The 21,120-nt window shown below is 48.8% G+C and overlaps 1 protein-coding gene across 1 annotated transcript in view; it reads right to left on the bottom strand.

Annotated features, from left to right (window-relative positions):
• The window catches only part of IGSF21 (immunoglobin superfamily member 21), a 174,327-nt gene that overhangs the window by 115,610 nt on the left and 37,597 nt on the right, over positions 1 to 21,120 (bottom strand). The gene's annotated exons all lie outside the window — the stretch shown is intronic.

Raw genomic sequence — 21,120 nt, 5'->3', positions numbered from 1 at the left:
GTAGACCATAGCCAAAAGTTCCCAGCGGGTAACACAATACCGCTGCTCCGCAATAACCCTTTGAACCCCACCTTTTACCTGAAACAGGACAGCCCCTATGCCTAGGTCACTGGCATCTGTGTCTAGGATGAACGGCAGGGAAAAATCTGGATAATCAAGGGGGCGGCGCATTGGAGAGGTGATTGCGAAGCTCAACAAACGCGGCCTCCTCCTCCTCACCCCATTTAAACTTCTGGTTTCTAGCAGTCAGGGGATGCAAGCGTTTTGCAACCGAATCATTTGGCGGGACCCCGGGGTCCCGCAAAAATCAGGTCAATAATTATTATTTTTCAGTCCGCCCACTCGTGATCCCGACAGCAACGCGCCGCCCGCCCAGACTCGCGCCAACAAGCGCCAGCAGCAGGCAGCGATCAACACAATGGGCGCCACCCCACCGGCCAAATGCAAACCCGGGGGGCGTCCGCCACGGTCGCGCGCGGCGACAACCCCCTCCGGTCAGCCGTCGATCCTCAGCTTCTTTGCCAAGGCGAGCCCGCCCCCGCAGTGAATTTAAAGTGTTTATGTAATTTTTCAACTTTTTATGATACTTAGTGCCCCGAGTAGCTCTCAACGAGGTCAATCGATTGACACTAGTTTTGTTGTCGGTAAGGCAAGACTCGTGTCGCTACGCGGTTATTCCCACCCCGGGGCAGTGATGGGACCCCGGGGTCCCGCCAATTGCTTCAACTGTCGCCAACTGTGGAACGAACTATCGGTAGTAATAACACAACTGTGCACCTCTCCCACAGTCTTCAGGGTTGGCCAATCATGTACTCACTGCGTTTTGTCTGGGTCTGTAGCTATCCCAGAAGCGCCTACAATGTGGCCCAAATATCGTACTGAGGTTTGTAACAGATGACATTTTGCAGGCTTAAATTTCAGATTAGCCGAACATACTCTTGCACATGTTCTTTGAATGTGCGACCAAACACAATGATATTGTCCAAATAAATGAGGCATGATTCCAATTTCAATCCTGCTAGGACCAAATCTATAAGTCCCTGGAATGTGGCATGCACAGAATTCAATCCCATAGGAAGACAATTTGATTGATACAGTCCCTGAGGCGTTCGAAATGCAGTTTTTGGTTTAGATGACTCGTCCAGGGGTAATTGCCAAAACCCCGACAATAAATCCAATGTTGAAAAAAGACGAGTGCCTGACAACGCATACAGAGAATCATCCATACGCAAAAGCGAATATACATCTGCCACCGAGACCTTGTTCAATTGAGGGAAATCAACGCAAAACCTTAGACTCCCACCCGATTTTTTCACCAATACCTCAGGAACTCCCCAAGGGCTGGTTGACAGTGAAATTATATCAGCCGCCAACATTTCCTCCACCGCCTGCTGCACATGCACCTTTTCTACAGGACTCAAACGGTATGAGTTCTGGTGAATAGGAGCTGCGTCGCCCATATAAATATGGTGCTGCAGCAGCGAGGTAGGACTAATGTCAAACTTGCCCTTGCTAAAAAATGACCGCAATTCGCCCGTTGCGCATCAGATAAATCCGGAATCTCGTTGCACAAATTTTGAGCCCATGCCCCATTCAACTCATTTGACTCGGCTCCCTCCTCCACCGCACCTGCGACATCCACCGCAGCTAAGTCCACAGCCTCGAAACATGTAGGCGTTGCGTGGGCAGGTACAGTACCCCGTCTGGACCACAGCCGTCCCCGCACCCATATTTAACACTTGCAGAAATGGCTCCTGGCTCATCCACAGGATCGTCTGGACGCCCCCCAGCGTAAGCCCACGGGTCGCTGTGTTGGACGTAGTAAGGAGGACTCCCGCATTGGGGTCGGCCAAATGTAAGCGTTTGTGGTAACGCAAAGGGACCAACATTTGCGTGCCTGACAGAATCTTTACCGATTCATTCACCAGGGTTTGAACTGTTACATTCATAACTGGCTTCCTAAAAGGAGTCCAAAAACCACAATCACTGCCCTAACAGCATTTCGATGCATCTCTGGTCCGTCAGAATCTTTAGAGGCATTTTACTAAAAAAAGTCGGTGCCCAACAGGCAAGGAACTGCCAGTGTTTTTTAAATCAACACAGACCCCGACATTTCAATTTCCCCAATCTTTACGCAAGCCCCTACCTGCCCCATGATTCCCCTCCTCCCTCTGTTAGCCGCAACACACGCATTTCCCACCAGCGTAACGCAACATCCCCTTGATGGTAGCATCTCATCTATCCACTCTGAGATAATAGTAGCTGAGGCACCTGTGTTTATCAAGACGCACACCTCTACCCCTTCAATGGAGCCGGCCACACAATGTACCTGCAGCAGCTGCCACCACCCGGCGAGCCAACTTCCTCCACTGGATATGCGATTTTGGCCACCTGCCCAGAGTTGGGACTCGCCGTTCACCCGCGATAACTAAGGGATGAGGGGTGAAAATGACGCTTGGAACACGGGATGCCCTAGATGCGTGAGGTGGTTTGGCCCAGGTATCTGGTGTGTCACGACTTGCCTGCCGGGGCTGTGGAGGGGTCGTCGGCGGAAGGGTGGATGTCGGTGATGCCGTCGTTGGTAGGGCGTCGCTCCTGGTTGTCGACACATGAAGCAGGTGCGGAGGAGTCGCCTCCTCCCTTGGCCTCCAGCCTCGAGGCTGTCGCGAGGTCTCCCCTTGTCGTCAAACCCAGCCTTGCAGGCACCTGGCCACCCACAGGGATGTCTGCGCCTGCTCCTCAACAATGGGCAGCACGACCCCCATCTCCTGCGCCAACACCAGCATCTTTTCCATGGCCAAAGAGTCCAGTGCCGTTTGATCCATACGCGGGTACGCTGCCTGCCCCAGCACCATCAGCGTGCTGTGGTAAGTGAGGGGCATCTCGGCCTCCCCCCCGCCTTCGCTTTAGGAACTTCTTGCATGTGTTGGATGGCAGGTCAAAGACGGCCACCATTTCCTTCTACGCCTGCTGAAGGGTGGCCCTCATGTCCTCAGGAATGGCTTGGTACGCTGCGAGGGCGTCGTCATCAAGCGCAGTCGGCAAGGCCCTCAGAGCTTCGTCCTCCGTCCACCCTGTCGATAAATATGCCTCCTCAAATCTCTGGGTGAAAGTGGCCCAGTCACCCCTCCCCGCTGCAACAAACTCCCTAACGGGAGACATTTGCCTTGGCCCGGTTCCGCTGCTCTCCCCTGCGCCACCGTAGACGGAGCCGATTCCGTTGCCACCTGGGTCACCCGTGGCGCTTGTCGATCGCGCCACCTCCACCGTGAGAGAAATGGCGGCCGGTGATTTGCGTGGGCACCGCCGCGCAAATGACGGCGGCCACCGTTCGTCCCGTCACGTTCACCGGGACCTGCAGTGCACTCTCCGTGGCTCCCCTACTCGCCGCAGCTGCACCCAATTGCAAGGAGAGATGCGCGACGGCCGTGAGGAGCCATTCTGCCACCTCACACGACCCCTTCGTGGTTTGTGGCTGCTGGCAACCAGCTCCCTCTTTCTCCGCCACTGCCGCCGCTTCTCCTGCACCCGCGGGTTCGTAGACCGAGACCCCATTTCCTGGGACAGCCTGGAGGGGGGGGGGGTCTCCTCCTGGTCTTCTCCCTCATCCGAAGTCGATTCAGGTGGGTTATTTTTTCTTGTATATTTTGACGTACTAATGCAGCCACTTCTGATACCAGTTGTAATGACACACGGGCTGTAGAGGGTTTATCTATTTCGGTCGGTCGCTTCAAAATGATGACTTGAACACAGCGACGACGCGAAGACAACGACGACCGACGTGACAACAGCGCTCCGGAACCGTGAGGACTCCGACTTCCACAGCAGTCTAGAACCTTGATTCTCGCCCCTTTTTATTCCCAGTGTGGCTATCGCTCCATCCCTGACCATCGCCCTTACATAGCTAACTCTCTGGCGAGTTCCCGAACCTTCCTGGAGATTCCAGATCGTTCCCTTCTCTGTTACCTTGCCTGTTATTACCACTCGTGACCCCTAGTCCGCGTACTGTCTTTACACACGCACTGTCTTTACATATGTGTGCGTCGGTATGTGTTGCATTATCAGTGTGTTTATGTATGTGTGCGTGGGTATGTGTTGCATTGCTGATGTGAAGGCTAACAGCACATAGCCTAATAGTCTGTTAAAAGACTATATGAGGGGGGGGGGTCTTAGTCTTAATTTATGTAGGTCGACTCAGCTTCAAATGAGTATCTGGTGCAGTGTGTAACGATCGCCACTTGGGGAGACAAAGGCGGCCGGGCGTGGTGCTGGCTACCCACCAACCCCTCGTGTGCCGTGCCGGCCTTCATAGGCACTGCAGTGAGATTTCGAGTGTAAATTTCGCCCCCTACTCCTCCACGTTGACCAGACGACGTCTTGCGAAAGGTGGCAGTACCCACACTTTACCCTACCACGCGCATGACGCGCCGATTTTGGGTCGGCACGGTGTGGTTACTGGCTGGACAGCGGTGGCCGGGATGGCTTTGGAGAAACCTACCCCACCATAGCAAAGCTGTCAACCCGTACGGTTGACCCCGTGTTCTTGTACAGGGAAATTGGGGTTTCAGATCCGCACGGTGTACAGCCGTTTCAACAAACATTTTAATTTGTCTATTTATTTGTGTTTCTCCCTTGTGATGGGACTTTGTAGGATGAACGTTGAAATTTATCAGTGTACGAGGTGACCAATAAGGTGTGAAGTGGCCGCTCTCCGGATTACGTGATTGCTAAGCTCCAGGGTGATTTCAACAAACTACAACATCAGCTAGTTGCTCTTAAACTAGTCCTAAATACCTCCAAAACCAAGGTGCTATGCTTCTCACCGGGACTAAAGCAGGAAGGTATTTTTCCCAAATTACATTCCTTAAATAATTATCAAATAGAGCAAGTCAAGATCTATAAGTATCTTGGGGTCATCCTGGATTCAAACTGAATTTTGAAGATCACATTGATTATATTGGTAAAAAGACAAAAATAAAAATTGGTTTTCTGTATCGACACAAGCACTGCTTTCCCCGTATGTTCCGTTTGAAATTGATGAAAGCTACCATACTGCCTCTACTTGATTACTGTGATATCGTGTATAAATCAGCCCCAAGTACTGTACTGAAGAAGCTTAATTCCATCTATCACTCGGCCTTAAGATTTGCATTGAACTGCCCATATAGGACTCACCACTGTGATCTCTACATTGGGTCAAACTTAACATCTCTTAATGTTCGACGGCTTGTACACCAGATCTTATTTATTCACGATGTACTTACAAAAAAATCCGCAGACTACCTGCTGGATCTCCTCTCTGTTTCAAAGAACAAATTTGACCTCAGGTCTTCGCTCATCTACGAGCTTCACATTCCCTATTGCCGTACAAAAATCGGAGGAAGGGCCTTTGCTATTGATGCCCCCAGGGTCTGGAATGCTATTGCCAATAAACTGCAACTTGAATCACTACCTATGAGATCTTCACTCAAAACTGCTCTAGAGGAGTTGTACACCCCGAGCTGCCAATGCTATTCAGTGGCCTAAAATAAAATAAAATGCTTCGCTCCGGATGACCGCTGCAAAGTATTATCTGTATTTTGATTTAGTGTGCTGATCTTAAAGGTGCATTGAAAAATGTGATACTCCGACTGATGCTCCTGTTGTTTGTGGAGTGACTCATGCAGCCAGCTGTGGCTCTAGGGTTTGGTGTTACATGTTATTTATGTAGTTTATTGTAAAAAAATCGGTCACAGTTCCTATGATCACTGTTACATTGCATTTATGGCTTTATTTTGGTGATTTCTAAACGTTTTTTGGTTTGGCCATGTTTTTGCTTATTGTAGTACGGAGTTAGATTGATGGCCTTAATCTTAATTGTCTTGTGGTTGTTGTTGTTGTTGTTTGACTTGCATCCCACTGGGATTTTTGCACATAGCGTTGGTGTATGGTGCTATTTCAGGAATATTTTGATGTTTTATCCTGGATTTCTGTTTGCACAGTCACAGTCACTTTAAGATGTTTTCTTGTTCGTGTTTTTGTTTTTTTATTTGTTGCGGTTGCACCCGATTCGAGAGCCGAATGGCTCACAGGGCTATACCAAATAAATTAAACCTGAAAACTAAACTATGAAACGTTAATAAGGTAGACTACTACACTACCACCACTACACCACCACTATACTACAACCACTACACCACAACTACACCACCAACACTACACCACCACCACCACACCACAACTACACTACAACGACACCACCACTACACCACAACTACACCTCCACCACTACACCACTACACCACCACACCACAACTACACCACCACTACACCACCACTCCACCACCACTACACCTCCACCACTACATTTCCACCACCACTACACTTCCACCACACCACCACCACTACACCACCACCACTACACCGCCACCACTACACTACCACCACACCACCACCACACCACCACAACCACTACACCTCCACCACTACACTACCACCTCACCATCACCACCACTACACCACCACCACTACACCACCACCACCACTACACCATCACCACCACCACTAGACACGGGCCCTATTCACCGTCTATAGACATGGCTCCTATTCACCATCTATAGACACGGCTCCTTTTCACCGTCTATAGACACGGCTCCTATTCACCGTCTATAGACACGGCTCCTATTCACCGTCTATAGACACTGCCCCTATTCACCGTCTATAGACACTGCCCCTATTCACCATCTATAGACACGGCTCCTATTCACCGTCTATAGACACTGCCCCTATTCACCGTCTATAGACACGGCCCCTATTCACCGTCTATAGACACGGCCCCCATTCACCGTCTATAGACATGGCTCCTATTCACCGTCTATAGACACGGCTCCTATTCACCGTCTATAGACACGGCCCCTATTCACCGTCTACAGACACGGCTCCTATTCACCGTCTATAGACACGGCTCGTATTCACCCTCTATTGACACGGTCCATATTCACCGTCTATAGACACGGCTCCTATTCACCATCTATAGACACGGATCCTATTCACCCTCTATTGACACGGCTCCTATTCACCGTCTATAGACACGGCCCCTATTAAACGTCTATAGACACGGCCCCTATTCACCGTCTATAGACACGGCTCCTATTCACCCTCTATTGACACAGCTCCTATTCACCGTCTATAGACACGGCCCCTATTCACCATCTATAGACACGACTCCTATTCACCGTCTATAGACACGGCCCCTATTCACCGTCTATAGACACGGCACCTATTCACCATCTATAGACACGGCCCCTATTCACCATCTATAGACACGGCCCCTATTCACCGTCTATAGACACGGCCCCTATTCACCATCGATAGACACGGCCCCTATTCACCATCTATAGACACGGCTCCTATTCACCATCTATAGACACGGCTCCTATTCACCGTCGATAGACACGGCCTATTCACCATCTATAGACACGGCCCCTATTCACCGTCTATAGACACGGCTCCTATTCACCGTTTATAGACACGGCCCCTATTCACCGTCTATAGACACGGCTCCTATTCACCGTCTATAGACACGGCACCTATTCACCGTCTATAGACACGGCCCTTATTCACCGTCTATAGACACGGCTCCTATTCACCGTCTATAGACACGGCTCCTATTCACTGTCTATAGACACGGCCCCTATTCACCGTCTATAGACACGGCTCCTATTCACCGTCTATAGACACGGCTCCTATTCAACGTCTATAGACGCGGCTGCTATTCACCATCAATAGACACGGCTCCTATTCACCATCAATAGACATGGCCCCTATTCAGCATCTATAGACACGGCTCCTATTCACCATCTATAGACACGGCTCCTATTCACCGTCTATAGACACGGCTCCAATTCACCATCTATAGACACTGCCCCTATTCAATGTCTATAGACACTGCCCCTATTCAATGTCTATAGACAGGCCCCTATTCACCGTCAATAGACACGGCTGCTATTCACCGTCTATAGACACGGCTCCTATTCACCGTCTATAGACACGGCTCCTATTCACCATCTATAGCCATGGCTCCTATTCACCGTCTATAGACACGGCTCTTATTCACCATCAATAGACATGGCTCCTATTCACCATCTATAGACACGGCCCCTATTCAACGTCTATAGACACGGCCCCTATTCACCGTCTATAGACACGGCTCCTATTCACGCTCAATTGACACAGCTCCTATTCACCGTCTATAGACACGGCCCCTATTCACCGTCTATAGACACGACTCCTATTCACCGTCTATAGACACGGCCCCTATTCACCGTCTATAGACACGGCACCTATTCACCATCTATAGACACGGCCCCTATTCACCATCTATAGACACGGCCCCTATTCACCGTCTATAGACACGGCCCCTATTCACCGTCGATAGACACGGCCCCTATTCACCATCTATAGACACGGCTCCTATTCACCATCTATAGACACGGCTCCTATTCACCGTCGATAGACACGGCCTATTCACCATCTATAGACACGGCCCCTATTCACCGTCTATAGACACGGCTCCTATTCACCGTCTATAGATACGGCCCCTATTCACCGTCTATAGACACGGCTCCTATTCACCGTCTATAGACACGTCACCTATTCACCGTCTATAGACACGGCCCTTATTCACCGTCTATAGACACGGCTCCTATTCACCGTCTATAGACACGGCTCCTATTCACCGTCTATAGACACGGCTCCTATTCACTGTCTATAGACACGGCCCCTATTCACCGTCTATAGACACGGCTCCTATTCACCGTCTATCGACGCGGCTCCTATTCACCATCAATAGACACGGCTCCTATTCACCATCAATAGACATGGCCCCTATTCAGCATCTATAGACACGGCTCCTATTCACCATCTATAGACACGGCTCCTATTCACCGTCTATAGACACGGCTCCTATTCACCATCTATAGACACTGCCCCTATTCACCATCTAAAGAAACTGCCCCTATTCGATGTCTATAGACACGGCCCCTATTCACCGTCAATAGACACGGCTCCTATTCACCGTCTATAGACACGGCTCCTATTCACCGTCTATAGACACGGCTCCTATTCACCATCTATAGACAGGCTCCTATTCACCATCAATAGACATGGCTCCTATTCACCATCTATAGACACGGCCCCTATTCACCGTCTATAGACACGGCTCCTATTCACCATCAATAGACACGGCTCCTATTCACCATCTACAGACACGGCTCCTGTTCACCGTCTATAGACACGGCCCCTATTCACCGTCTATAGACACGGCTCCTATTCAACGTCTATAGACACGACTCCTATTCACCATCAATAGACACGGCCCTATTCACCATCTATAGACACGGCTCCTATTCACTGTCTATAGACACGGCTCCTATTCACCGTCTATAGACACGGCTCCTATTCACCATCAATAGACACGGCTCCTATTCACCGTCTATAGACACGGCTCCTATTCACCATCAATAGACACGGCCCCTATTCACCGTCTATAGACACGGCTCCTATTCTCCGTCTATAGACACGGCTCCTATTCACCGTCTATAGACACGGCCCCTATTCAACGTCTATAGACACGGCTCCTATTCACCGTCTATAGACACGGCTCCTATTCACCATCTATAGACACGGCTTCTGTTCACCGTCTATAGACACGGCTCCTATTCACCGTGTATAGACACGGCCCTATTCAACGTCGATAGACACGGCTCCTATTCACCGTATATAGACACGACCCCTATTCACCGTCTATAGACACGGCTCCTATTCACGTCTATAGACACGGCCCCTATTCACCGTCTATAGACACGGCTCCTATTCACTGTCTATAGACACGGCTCCTATTCACCGTCTATAGACACGGCTCCTATTCACCGTCTATAGACACGGCTCCTATTCACCATCAATAGACACGGCTCCTATTCACCGTCTATAGGCACGGCTCCTATTCACCATCAATAGACACGGCTCTATTCACCGTCGATATACACGGCTCCTATTCACCATCTATAGACACGGCCCCTATTCACCGTCTATAGACACGGCTCCTATTCACAGTCTATAGACACGGCTCCTATTCACCGTCTATAGACACGCCCCTATTCACCGTCTATAGACACGTCTCCTATTCACTGTCTATAGACACGGCTCCTATTCACTGTCTATAGACACGGCCCCTATTCACCGTCTGTAGACACGGCCCCTATTCACCGTCTATAGACACGGCTCCTATTCACTGTTTATAGACACGGCTCCTATTCACCGTCTATAGACACGGTCCCTATTCACCGTCTATAGACACGGCTCCTATTCAACGACTATAGACGTGGCTCCTATTCACCATCAATAGACACGGCTCCTATTCACCATCAATAGACACGGCCCCTATTCACCGTCTATAGACACGGCTCCTATTCACCATCTATAGACACGGCTCCTATTCACCGTCTATAGACACGGCTCCTATTCACCGTCTATAGACACGGCTCCTATTCACCGTCTATAGACACGGCTCCTATTCACCGTCTATAGACACGGCTCCTATTCACCGTCTATAGACACGGCTCCTATTCACCGTCTATAGACACGGCTCCTATTCACCGTCTATAGACACGGCTCCTATTCACTGTCTATAGACACGGCTCCTATTCACCGTCTATAGACACGGCTCCTATTCACCGTCTATAGACACGGCTCCTATTCACCATCAATAGACACGGCTCCTATTCACCGTCTATAGGCACGGCTCCTATTCACCATCAATAGACACGGCTCTATTCACCGTCGATATACACGGCTCCTATTCACCATCTATAGACACGGCCCCTATTCACCGTCTATAGACACGGCTCCTATTCACAGTCTATAGACACGGCTCCTATTCACCGTCTATAGACACGCCCCTATTCACCGTCTATAGACACGTCTCCTATTCACTGTCTATAGACATGGCTCCTATTCACTGTCTATAGACACGGCCCCTATTCACCGTCTGTAGACACGGCCCCTATTCACCGTCTATAGACACGGCTCCTATTCACTGTTTATAGACACGGCTCCTATTCACCGTCTATAGACACGGTCCCTATTCACCGTCTATAGACACGGCTCCTATTCAACGACTATAGACGTGGCTCCTATTCACCATCAATAGACACGGCTCCTATTCACCATCAATAGACACGGCCCCTATTCACCGTCTATAGACACGGCTCCTATTCACCATCTATAGACACGGCTCCTATTCACCGTCTATAGACACGGCTCCTATTCAACGTCTATAGACACGGCTCCTATTCACCGTCTATAGACACGGCTCCTATTCACCGTCTATAGACACGGCTCCTATTCACCGTCTATAGACACGGCTCCTATTCACCGTCTATAGACACGGCTCCTATTCACCGTCTATAGACACGGCTCCCATTCACCGTCTATAGACACGGCTCCTATTCACCGTCTATAGACACGGCTCCTATTCACCGTCTATAGACACGGCTCCTATTCACCATCCATAGACACGGCCCCTATTCACCGTCTATAGACACGGCTCCTATTCACTGTCTATAGACACGGCTCCTATTCACCATCTATAGAGACGGCCCCTATTCAACGTCTGTAGACACGGCCCCTATTCACCGTCTATAGACACGGCTCCTAGTCACTGTCTATAGACACGGCTCCTATTCACCGTCTATAGACACGGCCCCTATTCAACGTCTATAGACACGGCTCCTATTCACGTCTATATACGCGACGCCTATTCACTGTCTATAGACACGGCTCCTATTCACCGTCTATAGACACAGCTCCTATTCACTGTCTATATACACGGCCCCTATTCACCGTCTATAGACACGGCTCCTATTCACTGTCTATAGACACGGCTCCTATTCACCGTCTATAGAAACGGCCCCTATTCAACATCTGTAGACACGGCCCCTATTCACCGTCTATAGACACGGCTCCTAGTCACTGTCTATAGACACGGGTCCTATTCACCGGCTATAGACACGGCCCCTATTCACCGTCTATAGACACGGCTCCTATTCACCGTCTATAGACACAGCTCCTATTCACTGTCTATATACACGGCCCCTATTCACCATCAATAGACACGGCTCCTATTCACCGTCTATAGACACGGCTCCTATTCACCATCTATAGACACGGCTCCTATTCACCGTCTATAGACACAGCTCCTATTCACTGTCTATAGACACGGCTCCTATTCACTGTCTATAGACACGGCACCCTATTCACCGTCTATATCCCGTGGATGTTCCCTATCACAATTGGTCTATTCTACACAATAGCTCGGGCAGCCTTTTAATGAAAAATCTGCTCATAAGCGGCTGTGCCCATGCTGACCCTTGCTATCCGAGACATCTGTGATTCGGAGAGATAAAAAGCGGCTTAAATATATATCTTCGTTAGCATTTGCCACCCTCTGTGGTAGAGTGATAAAGCCATTCTTTGGTGGCGAAAGGCTCATGGACACAACAACCGTTGTTTTATTACTAATGCCAAGGCTCTGTGGCGTATTATATCACGACCGTGATATATTCATCCAATTATTTGCTGGTGGTGCTGCTGCGTCAGTAGTGGTGCATGGGCAAATACTCAACTACACAAACGCCTGTCAGTAATATACCACCGTAGCCTTCAAGGGGAATGCATAATATGTGATACATTTTCACGCGTTACGTGCTTTCAAGAAAGGCCCAATCGGCACCCCCTGTCCTGGACCTTTTCTCGAGGTCGACTCAGCCTTAAACAAACAACAAAAACAAGTACCCGCCTGCAGTCTTGTGTGTAGTGAGTCCAACTGAATCGCAGATGTTATCTTGGGAGCAACACTATTTATTCACACTACAGCACCAACATAACACAACCTGCGCTCGGGTCTCGAATGCCCATCTAGCCACGCTACGGCAGTACTAGACACGGTTCGCTATCCCGGTCCGGACCACGAGCTGGGTCCCGGACCGCGTGGCTAGAGGCTTCTTCTCCCCGACGTGGATCTTCCAACACCATCACTTGAAGAACCTCGGGCTCCTCACGGAGCTCTCATTACATGCCCCCGGGCTGGGGCTGGCTCCGCCCTCAGCCCCGCCCACCTTCCAGGCTCCACGAGCTCCTTCTCGAATGTTCCCGAGAGCCCCTCGGGACCACGTGACCGCCCCTCGGCCCCCGTCCACCGGTGGCCCCCCTCCAGTATCGTCCGGTCACGTGGCAACAGGTCAGCCAGAGTATCATGCCCCAGGGTAACCCTGGCTGGCTGACGCTCGCTCTCGCTCCCTCACTGGGAGCCGGCACCGCACTCTGCTCACGGTGCCTCCGCGCTCACCAGCGCTCACCCAACCACCGCTAGGGTTGGTAGTGCAGCAATCCCGGCTGCCCACAATGACAACATTACCGGCCGTGACTTCGCAAGTCACGGCACCACACAGTGACAGGTACAGTCACTACACAAACTTTAGCACCGGGGAGACAAAAAGGCGGGTGGGGGCGTTGGTGCTGGCCACCGACAGCCCTTCTGCGTGCCTTCATAGGTGCTTGCTAACGGCACTTGCCCCAACGGTCTGTGACAGACTATGCTGCTCGGTAGAGTTTGGTGGTTCTTTGTCTTTGAGTAGTAGTAGTAACTGTGCCTCGGGGGTGTCTGTCCACAATGCAGTGGATATCTGGAGCTAGTCCCAAGCCTGGATAAAAAAAGGAGGGAGGGATCGGGGACTGAAAAGCATGGTACCGCTACTTCGGCTGTGAAGAAAACAGAGAGTAAATACAATGCCACGTGACTCCCACTGAATAAATAGTTAGAAAAAGCGAAAGAGGAAGAAGAAGAATACCGGCTAGGACGTCGGCTGGGATCAACAAGGTCCGCGTCTCCCAGACGAGCAGCCCCGCAGGGTTGGGTTGAAAAACTTGCTACTGGCAAAGCAGCAGCAGCGGTAGCAGCAGCTATGACAGCCGTTAGGAAAGAAAGCGGCCAAGTTCCCAAAAGAACGAAGAGGCTGAGAATGGCGAATGAGGAGATCACAGTCAGGGACGTGGAGTGTGAGAACACGGTGAGCAATGAGGCAGTTAGAAGCCGCGAAGAAAGGAAATGGAAATATACCGAGCACGACGTACTAGGACTGGCAGAAATGAGATGGACAGGAATGAGGGAGATAAATGGGGGGTGAAGTGATCTGGTCGGGGGATGATGAAGTGCACAGCAGAGGAGTTGGGGTTCGTGTTGAGCGTAAAAGCCAAAGCATCATTATTTAATGGGCAACGCCTAAATATCTCCATTGTCCAAATGTATGCAACAGCATCAGTCAGCGCAGATGATGACACTGAAGAATTCTACATAACGCTGGAAAAGCACTTTAAAGGAACTGCCTCACAAAGATATTAGGACAATTGTGGGAGATTGGAATGCCAATATTGGGAAGGATAACACTGATTGGGAATGCATCGTGCACAAGGAACGGATATGGGGAGAGAATGAAAGAAGTGGGATACTGTGCTAGAATTTGCTTCGAGACATGACATGCTAGGATGTATTACTAAGTTGAAACAAAAGGAGTATAATAGCTCTGGAAATGATCGACAGAGGCTGGAAGACATCAGTTCGACTCTAAAGAACATCCCTTGGAACCGATGTGTCATCGGACCACGGCTTGCTTGGCACTGCGCAACTTACGGCTCAAACTAAAACGTATATATCCAGAACGCGATATGACAAAAAGAGGAACACATAACTCGGAGGCTAAGAGGGAGACGAGGAAATACGAATTATCTCCTTCAGTGCTAGTGACAGCAAGTCACTAGCACTGAAGGAGATAGTGGGGCGGTCGCCTCGGGTACCAAATTAAGTGGGGCGCCAAATTCGAGGGAAAAAAATACAAAATATTTTTTTTTAAAAAATAGAAATTAAATAAATGAATGTGTCGTTATTTCACTTCCCGTGCGCGTATGGAGGGAATACGAATTATAATTAATTTCTCAACGTTTCTTAGAATTTCTTTACGTAAAGTATTTTATTTAATGCAAAAATAAATAGCGTAAATCGGAGTGAAATATCGTCTAGCTGTCGTCTACAAATCTTTTCTGAAAATGTCGTGTGCCTCTAGTTAATCTGATCTCAAAAACATCAGTTGGACAGGCAAACGGACGGACACACCAAATAATGATGTCTCTATTTAAAAACAGTTCTCTTACAAATACATTAAACGGAACATAGGGGCAACAAGTTTCCCAGTTTACCAAAAAACCTCAGCCTCGATCTGCCCTTGGGGTATTGGGGTGGGGTGCCGATTGCATGATTCGCCTTAGGGGGGCGCCAGTTGCTGGCAGCGTGTCTCGGGCCGCCCCTAGCAACACCACCATTAGTTGTAAAACCCAGAAGAAAATGGATAACGGAAAAAAAACCTTGGAACTAGCGAGAGGAAAAGAGAAAAAATAAGTGCGAAAGATAAAGCAATCGGATGAGATGGCAACTAAGTACAAGCAGCTATGCAATGAGGTAAGGACATCGGCAAGAAAGGATGAGCAGGGGTGTCTCGAAAGGCAACGTAGTGACATTGAATGTTGCCCTGGAGAATACAAGACCAGGAGAGGAGTACAAACGAGTCAAGAGCACAAAGAGAAAGTGGCAGCCGAGGAAAACGGCGATAAAAGGCAAGGACGGCAATATCTTGGTGGACAAAGAAGAGATAACAAAGAGGTGGACTGAGTATTGCAGCGATTTGTATCAGGATACGGGTCAAGAGAACAAAGAGCTGCTGGATGAACTGGAAAAGATGTCCCCACCACCGAGGCATGATGGAAATGATAACGGCTTGTACAAAGAAGTGGAAAGGTCAATAAGACATGTGAAGAAAAAGTCCAGGAGCGGGCGGCATAAGCGGAGAAAATATGAAAGCCGGAGTGAAGGAACTTATCTAATCAATCCACAAACTATGCAAGCAAGTATCGAGAGAAGGGGAAATACCAGAGGCGTTGACAAAATCCATCCTTTTGACGATACCCAAGAAAGGAGAGCTCACCCATTGCAAAAATGACAGAACTATCGCAGTAATGAGCCAGCTCAGGCAGGCCCAGGAGTCATGCCAGTGTCGTTTAAATTGGCTTCCATTTCAGCATAATTAAAAGCAGCCAGGTCTCGACTCCAATGTTGTGTCAGACTGCATGCCGATTTCACATCTTCCGTTTCTGTCAAAAAGTCTTGGAACCATGTGGTAGATCAGCAGTTGCAGGGACATCTTACAAACCACAACCTCTTTGGGCCATTCCAGTCTGCGTTTATGCCACTGCACAGTACTGAGACAGTGCTTGTTAAGGTGGTCAATGATGTTTTCATGACCGCTGATTCAGGCTTACTTTTGAGACTGGTGTTGTTGGATCTTAGTGTGGTGTTCAAATACCGTTGAGCATCGTATTCTGCTCAAGTGCCTCGAGACTCCGATTGGCATCAGTGGTGCAGCTCTTTCCTGGCCTAGTGCCTATCTGACCGATCGGAAACAGTTTGACACGTTAGGGAGCCATACATCTGAAACTCACCCAGTCGTCACTGGTATCCTCCAGGGGTCCATTTTAGGGCTCTTTGTTGTTTTCCATCTCTATGTTGCCTCTTGGGAGCATATTCAGTCACCATGGTCTGAATGATTATGTTTATGTTGACGACAATTCTTCAGACTTTGCCCGATACTGATTCCACTGGTTCAGTCCTGTCTCAGTGTGTCTCCAGGGTCAGGGTGTGGATGAATACAAATCTCCTGACACTTAACCGTGACAAAACTAAGGTCATGTTGCCGGGTTCCCCTCAACCTGCTTCATCGAGTAAATGGGTTCAGTATGATGATTGATGATCTTGAAATCACATTATCATCATCGAAGGTATCGGGAACCCTGAGGTAATTTTTGATGCGGCCTTGACTTGTTTGAGTGTCACGCGAGGAATCTGACCGAAGATCTCCTCCTTCTTTTGCCTGCGAGATAATTTTTGAGTGTCACGCAATGAATCTGACAGAAGGTTTCCCCCCTTTCTTACAGCTGAGATATTTGTTGAGTGTCACGCGAGGAATCTGATTGAAGGTCTCCTTCTTTCACCTGCGAGATATTTGTTGACCATAAAAGCAAGTGATCTGACTGAAGGTCTTCCCCTTTTTTCGCCTGCGAGATATTTCACGCGTTCCATAAATTCTCACCAAACGTCGGATGCTGAGAGACTGGTGGCACAATGCTTCTCATTTCATCAAAACGCCCTGTTCAGTTGTTACGACACGGAATGTTTTAAATGAGGTTGCAGCTTGTTCAAAAACTCTGCTGCCCCGAGGTTTTGTGTAGACCCAGGAAACATGAGCAAGTCGCCCCCGGTCACGTGTCTTCTGGGGTCAACCAGAGTGCCATGGCCCCATTGAACCCCGTTCCCGAAGCCGGCACCCCCCCCCCTGCACCCTATCCTCTAGGGGCTGGCATTGCACCCAGCGCAGGGTGCCACTGGTCGCTGTCAGTCCGTGCTCCTCAAACTCCGCTGGGGCCGGTACTGCATCCGCCCTCGGTGGTGTCCATGATGACAGTACATGGTGTGGCGTGCCTTTGCCAGGCAGGCCACACACACAGCGACATCCGGCGATGTAGCAACAACTGCATTGGCTTCCAGCTAAATAGAACATCGAATTTAAAGTTCTTGTATTGGCCTCCAAGGCCCTGAGAGGGGTCATTAGCTCCGTTATTTATCAGTGAGCTGCTGAATCCGTACGCTGCCCCTGTCTGGCAAATTCGCTCCACCAACTCCGGGCACCCCGAGTGGTACTGAGGACAAATCTGCGTTCGATGGGTGATTATAGGGTGTCCAGTAACCAGCCATCTCGTTTGTGGAATTGTCTTGCCCCAGTCCATTAGGGACGCTCCGTCGAGGTTTTAAGGGCTCGTCTGAAAACACGTTTATTTTCTCTTGCGTATCCCCATCTGTGTAGAGGGTTTTTTCCTCTTCGTTTTAATGTTCAGGGTTATTACTGGCATTGTGTTGTAAAGTGCTGTAGGTCTTGTGTGAATGGTGCCATATATACAACAGAGTATTACTTACTTATGATAGTACCATTAAGTCGATTAAAAGCACAGACTGAGGATTATTTGGCAGACAAACAGGCGGGGTTTTAGGAAAAATAGGAACACGGTGTAGCAAATCTTGATGTTAAGACTTATAGCAGAGAAAGCAAAGAGAAAGGATAGGCTGCTTTACAACTGCTTCGTAGATTTCCAGAGCGCATTCGATTCGACTGAGCAAGATATAACATGGGCAACATGATGATCGCATGCAGTAGCGAAAAGCCTGCCGCAGATTCTGCAGGATAGAGGTAAAAGGTCAAAGTCAGCAGTAAAAGTTGGGACAGAAAATAAGAGAATGGTTCCTGAAAACAATAGGTCTAAGACTGGGGGATCCACCATCACCAAGCAACATCGTCCCGTAGTTGGCGAGAGTGATGGATGCCATTCAGGACAATGGCACATGAATATCTGTGCAAGAAGAAATAATAAATACCCTAAGATTCGCGGGCGACGTAGATCTGATAAGGAAAAAACACTGCGTGGTACTGCAGGAAAATGTTCGTACTGCTGAATAAGTCAGGAAAGGATGCAGGACCGAGGATTAATGTGGAAAAGACAAAGACAGTGGTTAAATTTCGATTTAAAGCTTTCGTGACTGCAATGATTCATCTTCTTTGGTTCTTTCGGTAAAGTCACGTAGAATGAGAATAAAATAATAAATTGAGAATATTATTGTGTTATTTTATTTTATCAATTTATTATTTTATTCTCATTCTACGTGACTTTACCGAAAGAACCAAAGAAGAAAGACAGTGGTGTTCGGAAGTGAGGCGATTAAGAAAAAAGTAAGACTAGAAAGCAGGACAAAGAGTGTGAATGTAAAGGAATTTGTATACTTGGAAAGTCTACTGACATGGCACAAGGTCTGCACGAAATAAATGAAAGTGAGAATCCCAAAAGCAAAAGGAGTAGTGACAGGATTTAATAACATCTGGATAAGCAAGCAAGTCAGCTACATGACCAAACGGATCATCTTAATAAACATGCGTGTTCAGTACAGCTTTGATTTCCTGCGAGATTTGGACGTTAAAAAAGACTGACAGAGATAAGATATTGGCACTGGAAATGTATTTCAACGTAATTATACTGCTGCTGCATCTAAGCTGGACCCAAAGAGTGACTAGAAGTGAGAAAAGGGTTGCACCATAGAGGAAGGCAACCTGGTGATGATGCAGGCAGTGATGATAAGGAAACTGGGCACTATTTGGACACACGCAGTAGGGTGGACAACAACAGGAACATTAAAAGTGGTGCTGCTCGGAAAAATGGAAGGAACCGAAAAGAGAGGAAGACTTCTCAGGGAATTTCTTGATGATGATGATGTAAAGAGATTGGCGCCAGAAAGACGTGGAACTGCTTTAGGATATTGGCACAAGACAAAGAGAAAAGTGGAAACAAATGACGAAATGTGCAGCGGACACCTCTGTCCATAGATTGTGATGATGATGAGTAGTGTAGTGACTAGCGCACTGCCCTACAAATCCGACGATTCCGATGTCGATGATCGCTCATGACCAACAACAGTGGCGAATATATGAACTGGTCCTGGGCCTCCCCTATGTCGACTCGGTCTAAAGAAACGAGTACCCAGCACGGTGCGTAAACATCGGCACTTTGGCGAAACAAAGCTGGCCGTAAATCGTGGTGGCTGTCCACATCCACAACCTCTCCTCGTGTGCCACGGGGCCGACCCTAATCGGTGCTACTCACTCACTGCACTTGCCCCCCAACAGTCTGTTAGGGCTATAAGGGGGAGGGGATCTTTGTCTTTGTTACAGTCGGAGTTGGCACAATGCCGAAGGTCGCACCACCACCTCGCAGAGCCTTCGGGTCTGCACAGCGGCGTGCCAGTTGAGTGGTGGAGAGATGCTGCGTGGCCTGGCCCGCGATGATGATGTGTTTTTTTCTTCCCGTCGCCGATAAAGTAGTCTCACCAAGCTACCGGATCTGAACGTGGGCCCACAGAATGAAGAGGCTCCATTATCCATAATAGAAGAGTTTTTTTGGGGGGTTAGATCGTGTAAATATAAATGTCATTAAACACGCCACCACCCGAAACCAGCCAATCAGTAAGGTTTGTCACGTAAACAAAACATGCAAAATTCGTTACTAGTGTAATGACATAGAATCTGTCACATAGCAGCATAGCGCTGGCTGCTGGCAGGGAAGGGGATCTGCAGCTTGCAGCAGCCCTGACTGACAGCAGGGCACGTGATAGACCAGAGAAGGGTGTAGGGAAATGGTTACAGAAGGGACACGTCGAGAACCCGCGAGTAGGTTTCAGAAGGGGGGAGTGGCCGGGGCGGAGCCAGGCCATGCTGACAGTATAAGAGGGGCGCCGAGAGGGGACCTCAGGGCTGTCATTTGGAGTGGGATCCCGTCGTTGCTGTTGAAGATCAACGCCATCGTCGCTGTCGTCTCGTCGCCTTCATCACTGTCGTCTTCACCTGATATTGCGCTGCTAGACGGCAGTTGGCTGTCTCAGTTCAGCGCTGTCAGTGTCAGTCGGTTAGTGATGTGAATAGGCTAGCAACTTATGTAGAATTTTGATTTAAAGCTTTCGTGACTGCAGTAATTCATATGCTTAGCTCTTTCGGTAAAGTCACGTTGAAGGGAAACAATAAAATATATATAAAACAATAAAAATTCTCACGTTTCGACCATAACACAAACGGTCATCATTATGGTCGAAACGTCGTGAGAATTTTTATTGTTTTATATATACTTTATTTTTTTATTGTTTCCCTTCAACGTGACTTTACCGAAAGAGCTAAGAATATGAACTTATGTAGCGTTGTGTATAAATGAGAGGGAGAAGAGTGTGTTCCAGCGTAGGGTGTGTATTGTGCAGAGGGTGCTCTATTTAATCAAATAACTGCCTCTAAGAACTTACGTCTCTAAGCCAGTCACTACACTAGTACGGCAACACTAGTTGTGTTGGAGAGTTAACCCACTACAACATTTACAATTCGAGTGTCGTGATGG

The sequence above is a fragment of the Petromyzon marinus genome, chromosome 39 (assembly GCF_048934315.1).
Source record: "Petromyzon marinus isolate PM22_M1 ecotype Great Lakes invasive population chromosome 39, UKy_Petmar_22M1.pri1.0, whole genome shotgun sequence".
Lineage (NCBI taxonomy): Eukaryota > Metazoa > Chordata > Hyperoartia > Petromyzontiformes > Petromyzontidae > Petromyzon > Petromyzon marinus.
This window is presented reverse-complemented; position numbering and strand designations above follow the sequence as displayed.